Raw genomic sequence first — 10,556 nt, forward strand, 5'->3', positions numbered from 1 at the left:
AAAAATTCTGCTGATTTCGTTACTTAGAAAAATTCTGTCGATTTCGGTACTTAGAAAAATTCTGTTGATTATGGTACTTAGAAAAATTCAGTTGATTTCGGTACTTAGAAAGTTTCTGACGTTTTCGGTACTTAGAAAAATTCTGATGATTTCGGTACTTAGAAAAATTCCGACGATTTCGGTGCTTAGAAAATTTCTGCCTTTTTCGGTACTTAGAAAACATTCAGAAGTTTTCGGTACTTAGAAAATTTCTGACGTTATCGGTACTTAGAAAAATTCTGATGATTTCGGTACTTAGAAAAATTCAGTTGATTTCGGTACTTAGAAAAATTCTGTTGATTTCGGTACTAAGAAAAATTCTGTTGATTTAGGTACTTAGAAAATTTCTGACCTTTTTTGGTACTTAGAAAAATTCTGTCGATTTCGGTACTTAGAAAAATTCTTACGATTTCGATACTTATTAAACATTCAGAAGTTTTCGGTACTTAGAAAACATTCAGAAGTTTTCGGTACTTAGAAAATTTCTGACGTTATCGGTACTTAGAAAAATTCTGATGATTTCGGAACTTAGAAAAATTCTGTCGATTTCGGTTCTTAGAAAAATTCAGTCGATTTCGGTACTTAGAAAAATTCTGTTGATTTCGGTACTAAGAAAAATTTTGTTGATTTAGGTACTTAGAAAATTTCTGACGTTTTCGGTACTTGGAAAATTTCTGACCTTTTCGGTACATAGAAAAGACTCGGAAGTTTTCGGTACTAAGAAAATTTCTGACGTTTTCGGTACTTAGAAAAATTCAGACGATTTCGGTACTTAGAAAATTTCTAACGATTTCAGTACTTAAAAAAATTCTGGTGATTTCGGAACTTAGAAATATTCTGTTGATTTCGGTACTTAGAAAAATTCTGTTGATTTCGGATCTTAGAAAATTTCTGTCGTTTTCGGAACTTAGAAAAATTCTGTTGATTTCGGTACTTAGAAAAATTCTGTTGATTTTGGTACTTAGAAAAATTCAGTTGATTTCGGTATTAAGAAAATTTCTGACGTTTTCGGTAATTAGAAAAATTCTGCTGATTTCGCTACTTAGAAAAATTCCGACGATTTCGGTGCTTAGAAAATTTCTGCCTTTTTTGGTACTTAGAAAACATTCAGAAGTTTTCGGTACTTAGAAAATTTCTGACCTTTTCGGTACATAGAAAAATTCTGACGAATTCGGTACTTAGAAAACATTCAGAAGTTATCGATACTTCGAAAATTTCTGACTTTTTCGGTACTTAGGAAAATTCTGCCGATTTCGATACTTAGAAAAATTCTAATGATTTCGGTACTTAGAAAAATTCTGACGATTTCGGTACTTAGAAAATTTCTGACCTTTTCGGTACTTGGAAAATTTCTGACCTTTTCGGCACTTAGAAAATTTCTGACCTTTACGGTACTTAGAAAAATTCTGACGATTTCGGTTCTTAGAAAACAATCAGAAGTTTTTGGAACTAAGAAAATTTCTGTCGTTTTCGGTACTTCGAAAAATTCTGGTGATTTCGGAACTTAGAAATATTCTGTTGATTTCGGTACTTAGAAAAATTCTGTTGATTTCGGTACTTAGAAAATTTCTGCCTTTTTCGGTACTTTGAAAATTTCAGACGTTTTCGGTACTTAGAAAACATTCCGACGATTTCGGTACTTAGAAAAATTCTGTTGATTTCGGTACTTAGAAAAATTCTGGTGATTTCGGAACTTAGAAAAATTCTGTCGATTTCGGTACTTGAAAAATTTCTGACCTTTTGGGTATTTTGAAAATTTATGACGATTTCGGTACTTAGAAAAATTCAGACGATTTCAGTACTTAGAATATTTCTGACGTTATCGGTACTTAGAAAATTTCTTACGATTTCGATACTTATTAAACATTCAGAAGTTTTCGGTACTTAGAAAAATTCTGACGTTTTCGGTACATAGAAAAGACTCGGAAGTTTTCGGTACTTAGAAAATTTCTGACGTTTTCGGTACTTAGAAAAATTCAGTTAATTATGGTACTTAGAAAAATTCAGTTGATTTCGGTACTTAGAAAATTTCTGACGTTAACGGTACTTAGAAAAATTCTGACGATTTCGGTACTTAAAAAAATTCTGGTGATTTCAGTACTTAGAAAAATTCTGTCGATTTCGGTACTTAGAAACTTTCTGACGATTTCGGTACTTAGAAAAATTCAGACGATTTCGGTACTTAGAAAACATTCAGAAGTTTTCGATACTTAGAAAATTTCTGACGTTTTCGGTACTTAGGAAAATTCTGCCGATTTCGGTACTTAGAAAAATTCTAATGATTTCGGTACTTAGAAAAATTCTGACGATTTCGGTACTTCGAAAATTTCTGACCTTTTCGGTACTTGGAAAATTTCTGACCTTTTCGGTACTTAGAAAATTTCTGACCTTTACGGTACTTAGAAAAATTCTAATGATTTCGGTACTTAGAAAAATTCTGACGATTTCGGTACTTAGAAGAATTCTGGTGATTTCGGAACTTAGAAATATTCCGTTGATTTCGGTACTTAGAAAAATTCTGTCGAATTCGGTACTTGGAAAAATTCTGTTGATTTCGGTTCTTAGAAAAATTCTAATGACTTTGGTACTTAGAAAAATTCTGTTGATTTCGGAACTTAGAAAAATTCTGTCGATTTCGGTACTTAGAAAAAGTCTGTTGATTTTGGTACTTTGAAAATTTCTGACCTTTTCGGTACTTAGAAAATATCTGATGTTTTCGGTACTTAGAAACATTCTGTCGATTTCGGTACTTAGAAAACATTCAGAAGTCTTCGGAACTTAGAAAATTTCTGACGTTTTCGGTACTTAGAAAAATTCTGGTGATTTCGGAACTTAGAAATATTCTGTTGATTTCGGTACTTAGAAAAATTCTGTTGAATTCGGTACTTAGAAAAATTCTGTTGATTTCGGTACTTAAAAAATTCAGTTGATTTCGGTACTTAGAAAATTTCTGACGTTTTCGGTACTTTGAAAAATTCTGATGATTTCGGTACTTAGAAAAATTCCGACGATTTCGGTGCTTAGAAAATTTCTGCCTTTTTCGGTACTTAGAAAACATTCAGAAGTTTTCGGTACTTAGAAAATTTCTGACGTTAACGGTACTTAGAAAAATTCTGACGATTTCGGTACTTAAAAAAATTCTGGTGATTTCGGTACTTAGAAAAATTCTGTTGATTTCGGTTCTTAGAAAATTTCTGCCTTTTTCGGTACTTAGAAAATTTCTGACTTTTTCGGTACTTAAGAAAATTCTGACGTTTTCGGTACTTAGAAAAATTCTAATGATTTCGGTACTTAGAAAATTTCTGTTGATTTCGGTACTTAGAAAAATTCTGTCGATTTCGGTACTTAGAAACATTCTGTCGATTTCGGTACTTAGAAAACATTCAGAAGTCATCGGCACTTAGAAAATTTCAGACGTTTTCGTTACTTAGAAAAATTCTGGTGATTTCGGAACTTAGAAATATTCTGTTGATTTCGGTACTTAGAAAAATTCTGTCGAATTCGGTACTTAGAAAAATTCTGTTGATTTCGGTACTTAGAAAAATTCTGTTGATTTCGGTACTTAGAAAATTTCTGCCTTTTTCGGTACTTTGAAAAATTCTGACGAATTCGGTACTTAGAAAACATTCAGAAGTTATCGATACTTCGAAAATTTCTGACTTTTTCGGTACTTAGGAAAATTCTGCCGATTTCGATACTTAGAAAAATTCTAATGATTTCGGTACTTAGAAAAATTCTGACGATTTCGGTACTTAGAAAATTTCTGACCTTTTCGGTACTTGGAAAATTTCTGACCTTTTCGGCACTTAGAAAATTTCTGACCTTTACGGTACTTAGAAAAATTCTGACGATTTCGGTTCTTAGAAAACAATCAGAAGTTTTTGGTACTAAGAAAATTTCTGTCGTTTTCGGTACTTCGAAAAATTCTGGTGATTTCGGAACTTAGAAATATTCTGTTGATTTCGGTACTTAGAAAAATTCTGTTGATTTCGGTACTTAGAAAATTTCTGCCTTTTTCGGTACTTTGAAAATTTCAGACGTTTTCGGTACTTAGAAAACATTCCGACGATTTCGGTACTTAGAAAAATTCTGTTGATTTCGGTACTTAGAAAATTTCTGACCTTTTCGGTACTTAGAAAATTTCTGACCTTTTCGGTACTTAGAAAAACTCTGACGATTTCGGTACTTAGAAAAATTCTGTCGATTTCGGTTCTTAGAAAAATTCTGTTGATTTTGGTACTTAGAAAAATTCTGACGATTTCTTTACTTAGAAAAATTCCGAGGATTTCGGTGCTTAGAAAATTCTGACGATTTCGGTACTTAGAAAAATTCTGATGATTTCGGTACTTAGAAAAATTCTGACGATTTCGGTACTTCGAAAAATTCTGTTGATTTCGGTACTTAGAAAATTTCTGTCGTTTTCAGTCCTTAGAAAAATTCTAACGATTTCGGTACTTAGAAAATTCTGACGATTTCGGTACTTGGAGAATTTCTGACCTTTTCGGTAATTAGAAAAATTCTGACGATTTCGGTACTTAGAAAACATTCAGAAGTTATCGATACTTAGAAAATTTCTGACTTTTTCGGTACTTAGAAAAATTCTGGTGATTTCGGAACTTAGAAATATTCTGTTGATTTCGGTACTTAGAAAAATTCTGGTGATTTCGGAACTTAGAAATATTCCGTTGATTTCGGTACTTAGAAAAATTCTGTCGAATTCGGTACTTGGAAAAATTCTGTTGATTTCGGTACTTAGAAAAATTCTGTCGATTTCGGTACTTAGAAAAATTCTGTTGATTTCGGTTCTTAGAAAAATTCTAATGACTTTGGTACTTAGAAAAATTCTGTTGATTTCGGAACTTAGAAAAATTCTGTCGATTTCGGTACTTAGAAAAAGTCTGTTGATTTTGGTACTTTGAAAATTTCTGACCTTTTCGGTACTTAGAAAATATCTGATGTTTTCGGTACTTAGAAACATTCTGTCGATTTCGGTACTTAGAAAACATTCAGAAGTCTTCGGAACTTAGAAAATTTCTGACGTTTTCGGTACTTAGAAAAATTCTGGTGATTTCGGAACTTAGAAATATTCTGTTGATTTCGGTACTTAGAAAAATTCTGTTGAATTCGGTACTTAGAAAAATTCTGTTGATTTCGGTACTTAAAAAATTCAGTTGATTTCGGTACTTAGAAAATTTCAGACGTTTTCGGTACTTAGAAAACATTCCGACGATTTCGGTACTTAGAAAAATTCTGTTGATTTCGGTACTTAGAAAATTTCTGACCTTTTCGGTACTTAGAAAATTTCTGACCTTTTCGGTACTTAGAAAAACTCTGACGATTTCGGTACTTAGAAAAATTCTGTCGATTTCGGTTCTTAGAAAAATTCTGTTGATTTTGGTACTTAGAAAAAATCTGACGATTTCTTTACTTAGAAAAATTCCGAGGATTTCGGTGCTTAGAAAATTCTGACGATTTCGGTACTTAGAAAAATTCTGATGATTTCGGTACTTAGAAAAATTCTGACGATTTCGGAACTTCGAAAAATTCTGTTGATTTCGGTACTTAGAAAATTTCTGTCGTTTTCAGTCCTTAGAAAAATTCTAACGATTTCGGTACTTAGAAAATTCTGACGATTTCGGTACTTGGAGAATTTCTGACCTTTTCGGTAATTAGAAAAATTCTGACGATTTCGGTACTTAGAAAACATTCAGAAGTTATCGATACTTAGAAAATTTCTGACTTTTTCGGTACTTAGAAAAATTCTGGTGATTTCGGAACTTAGAAATATTCTGTTGATTTCGGTACTTAGAAAAATTCTGGTGATTTCGGAACTTAGAAATATTCCGTTGATTTCGGTACTTAGAAAAATTCTGTCGAATTCGGTACTTGGAAAAATTCTGTTGATTTCGGTACTTAGAAAAATTCTGTCGATTTCGGTACTTAGAAAAATTCTGTTGATTTCGGTTCTTAGAAAAATTCTAATGACTTTGGTACTTAGAAAAATTCTGTTGATTTCGGAACTTAGAAAAATTCTGTCGATTTCGGTACTTAGAAAAAGTCTGTTGATTTTGGTACTTTGAAAATTTCTGACCTTTTCGGTACTTAGAAAATATCTGATGTTTTCGGTACTTAGAAACATTCTGTCGATTTCGGTACTTAGAAAACATTCAGAAGTCTTCGGAACTTAGAAAATTTCTGACGTTTTCGGTACTTAGAAAAATTCTGGTGATTTCGGAACTTAGAAATATTCTGTTGATTTCGGTACTTAGAAAAATTCTGTTGAATTCGGTACTTAGAAAAATTCTGTTGATTTCGGTACTTAAAAAATTCAGTTGATTTCGGTACTTAGAAAATTTCTGACGTTTTCGGTACTTTGAAAAATTCTGATGATTTCGGTACTTAGAAAAATTCCGACGATTTCGGTGCTTAGAAAATTTCTGCCTTTTTCGGTACTTAGAAAACATTCAGAAGTTTTCGGTACTTAGAAAATTTCTGACGTTAACGGTACTTAGAAAAATTCTGACGATTTCGGCACTTAAAAAAATTCTGGTGATTTCGGTACTTAGAAAAATTCTGTTGATTTCGGTTCTTAGAAAATTTCTGCCTTTTTCGGTACTTAGAAAATTTCTGACTTTTTCGGTACTTAAGAAAATTCTGCCGTTTTCGGTACTTAGAAAAATTCTAATGATTTCGGTACTTAGAAAAATTCTGTTGATTTCGGTACTTAGAAAAATTCTGTCGATTTCGGTACTTAGAAACATTCTGTCGATTTCGGTACTTAGAAAACATTCAGAAGTCATCGGCACTTAGAAAATTTCAGACGTTTTCGTTACTTAGAAAAATTCTGGTGATTTCGGAACTTAGAAATATTCTGTTGATTTCGGTACTTAGAAAAATTCTGTCGAATTCGGTACTTAGAAAAATTCTGTTGATTTCGGTACTTAGAAAAATTCTGTCGAATTCGGTACTTAGAAAAATTCTGTTGATTTCGGTACTTAGAAAAATTCTGTTGATTTCGGTACTTAGAAAATTTCTGCCTTTTTCGGTACTTTGAAAATTTCAGACGTTTTCGGTACTTAGAAAACATTCCGACGATTTCGGTACTTAGAAAAATTCTGTTGATTTCGGTACTTAGAAAATTTCTGACCTTTTCGGTACTTAGAAAATTTCTGACCTTTTCGGTACTTAGAAAAACTCTGACGATTTCGGTACTTAGAAAAATTCTGTCGATTTCGGTTCTTAGAAAAATTCTGTTGATTTTGGTACTTAGAAAAATTCTGACGATTTCTTTACTTAGAAAAATTCCGAGGATTTCGGTGCTTAGAAAATTCTGACGATTTCGGTACTTAGAAAAATTCTGATGATTTCGGTACTTAGAAAAATTCTGACGATTTCGGTACTTCGAAAAATTCTGTTGATTTCGGTACTTAGAAAATTTCTGTCGTTTTCAGTCCTTAGAAAAATTCTAACGATTTCGGTACTTAGAAAATTCTGACGATTTCGGTACTTGGAGAATTTCTGATCTTTTAGGTAATTAGAAAAATTCTGACGATTTCGGTACTTAGAAAACATTCAGAAGTTATCGATACTTAGAAAATTTCTGACTTTTTCGGTACTTAGAAAAATTCTGGTGATTTCGGAACTTAGAAATATTCTGTTGATTTCGGTACTTAGAAAAATTCTGGTGATTTCGGAACTTAGAAATATTCCGTTGATTTCGGTACTTAGAAAAATTCTGTCGAATTCGGTACTTGGAAAAATTCTGTTGATTTCGGTACTTAGAAAAATTCTGTCGATTTCGGTACTTAGAAAAATTCTGTTGATTTCGGTTCTTAGAAAAATTCTAATGACTTTGGTACTTAGAAAAATTCTGTTGATTTCGGAACTTAGAAAAATTCTGTCGATTTCGGTACTTAGAAAAAGTCTGTTGATTTTGGTACTTTGAAAATTTCTGACCTTTTCGGTACTTAGAAAATATCTGATGTTTTCGGTACTTAGAAACATTCTGTCGATTTCGGTACTTAGAAAACATTCAGAAGTCTTCGGAACTTAGAAAATTTCTGACGTTTTCGGTACTTAGAAAAATTCTGGTGATTTCGGAACTTAGAAATATTCTGTTGATTTCGGTACTTAGAAAAATTCTGTTGAATTCGGTACTTAGAAAAATTCTGTTGATTTCGGTACTTAAAAAATTCAGTTGATTTCGGTACTTAGAAAATTTCTGACGTTTTCGGTACTTTGAAAAATTCTGATGATTTCGGTACTTAGAAAAATTCCGACGATTTCGGTGCTTAGAAAATTTCTGCCTTTTTCGGTACTTAGAAAACATTCAGAAGTTTTCGGTACTTAGAAAATTTCTGACGTTAACGGTACTTAGAAAAATTCTGACGATTTCGGTACTTAAAAAAATTCTGGTGATTTCGGTACTTAGAAAAATTCTGTTGATTTCGGTTCTTAGAAAATTTCTGCCTTTTTCGGTACTTAGAAAATTTCTGACTTTTTCGGTACTTAAGAAAATTCTGCCGTTTTCGGTACTTAGAAAAATTCTAATGATTTCGGTACTTAGAAAAATTCTGTTGATTTCGGTACTTAGAAAAATTCTGTCGATTTCGGTACTTAGAAACATTCTGTCGATTTCGGTACTTAGAAAACATTCAGAAGTCATCGGCACTTAGAAAATTTCAGACGTTTTCGTTACTTAGAAAAATTCTGGTGATTTCGGAACTTAGAAATATTCTGTTGATTTCGGTACTTAGAAAAATTCTGTCGAATTCGGTACTTAGAAAAATTCTGTTGATTTCGGTACTTAGAAAAATTCTGTTGATTTCGGTACTTAGAAAATTTCTGCCTTTTTCGGTACTTTGAAAATTTCAGACGTTCTCGGTGCTTAGAAAACATTCCGGCGATTTCGGTACTTAGAAAAATTCTGTTGATTTCGGAACTTAGAAAAATTCTGTCGATTACGGTACTTTGAAAAATTCTGTTGATTTTGGTACTTTGAAAATTTCTGACCTTTTCGGTACTTAGAAAATATCTGACGTTTTCGGTACTTTGAAAATTTCTGTCGATTTCGGTACTTAGAAATATTCAGAAGTCTTCGGTACTTAGAAAATTTCTGACGTTTTCGTTACTTAGAAAAATTCTGGTGATTTCGGAACTAAGAAAAATTCAGACGATTTCGGTACTTAGAAAACATTCAGAAGTTTTCGATACTTAGAAAATTTCTGTCGTTTTCGGTACTTAGAAAAATTCTGCCGATTTCGGTACTTAGAAAATTCTGACGATTTCGGTACTTGGAAAATTTCTGACCTTTTCGGTACTTAGAAAATTACTGACCTTTTCGGTACATAGAAAAATTCTGACGAATTCGGTACTTAGAAAACATTCAGAAGTTATCGATACTTCGAAAATTTCTGACTTTTTCGGTACTTAGGAAAATTCTGCCGATTTCGATACTTAGAAAAATTCTAATGATTTCGGTACTTAGAAAAATTCTGACGATTTCGGTACTTAGAAAATTTCTGACCTTTTCGGTACTTGGAAAATTTCTGACCTTTTCGGCACTTAGAAAATTTCTGACCTTTACGGTACTTAGAAAAATTCTGACGATTTCGGTTCTTAGAAAACAATCAGAAGTTTTTGGTACTAAGAAAATTTCTGTCGTTTTCGGTACTTCGAAAAATTCTGGTGATTTCGGAACTTAGAAATATTCTGTTGATTTCGGTACTTAGAAAAATTCTGTTGATTTCGGTACTTAGAAAATTTCTGCCTTTTTCGGTACTTTGAAAATTTCAGACGTTTTCGGTACTTAGAAAACATTCCGACGATTTCGGTACTTAGAAAAATTCTGTTGATTTCGGTACTTAGAAAATTTCTGACCTTTTCGGTACTTAGAAAATTTCTGACCTTTTCGGTACTTAGAAAAACTCTGACGATTTCGGTACTTAGAAAAATTCTGTCGATTTCGGTTCTTAGAAAAATTCTGTTGATTTTGGTACTTAGAAAAATTCTGACGATTTCTTTACTTAGAAAAATTCCGAGGATTTCGGTGCTTAGAAAATTCTGACGATTTCGGTACTTAGAAAAATTCTGATGATTTCGGAACTTAGAAAAATTCTGACGATTTCGGTACTTCGAAAAATTCTGTTGATTTCGGTACTTAGAAAATTTCTGTCGTTTTCAGTCCTTAGAAAAATTCTAACGATTTCGGTACTTAGAAAATTCTGACGATTTCGGTACTTGGAGAATTTCTGACCTTTTCGGTAATTAGAAAAATTCTGACGATTTCGGTACTTAGAAAACATTCAGAAGTTATCGATACTTAGAAAATTTCTGACTTTTTCGGTACTTAGAAAAATTCTGGTGATTTCGGAACCTAGAAATATTCTGTTGATTTCGGTACTTAGAAAAATTCTGGTGATTTCGGAACTTAGAAATATTCCGTTGATTTCGGTACTTAGAAAAATTCTGTCGAATTCGGTACTTGGAAAAATTCTGTTGATTTCGGTACTTAGAAA

The sequence above is a fragment of the Parasteatoda tepidariorum genome, chromosome 7 (assembly GCF_982258835.1).
Source record: "Parasteatoda tepidariorum strain Cologne lab strain chromosome 7, Ptep-v5.0, whole genome shotgun sequence".
In the NCBI taxonomy this organism is placed as follows: Eukaryota; Metazoa; Arthropoda; class Arachnida; order Araneae; family Theridiidae; genus Parasteatoda; species Parasteatoda tepidariorum.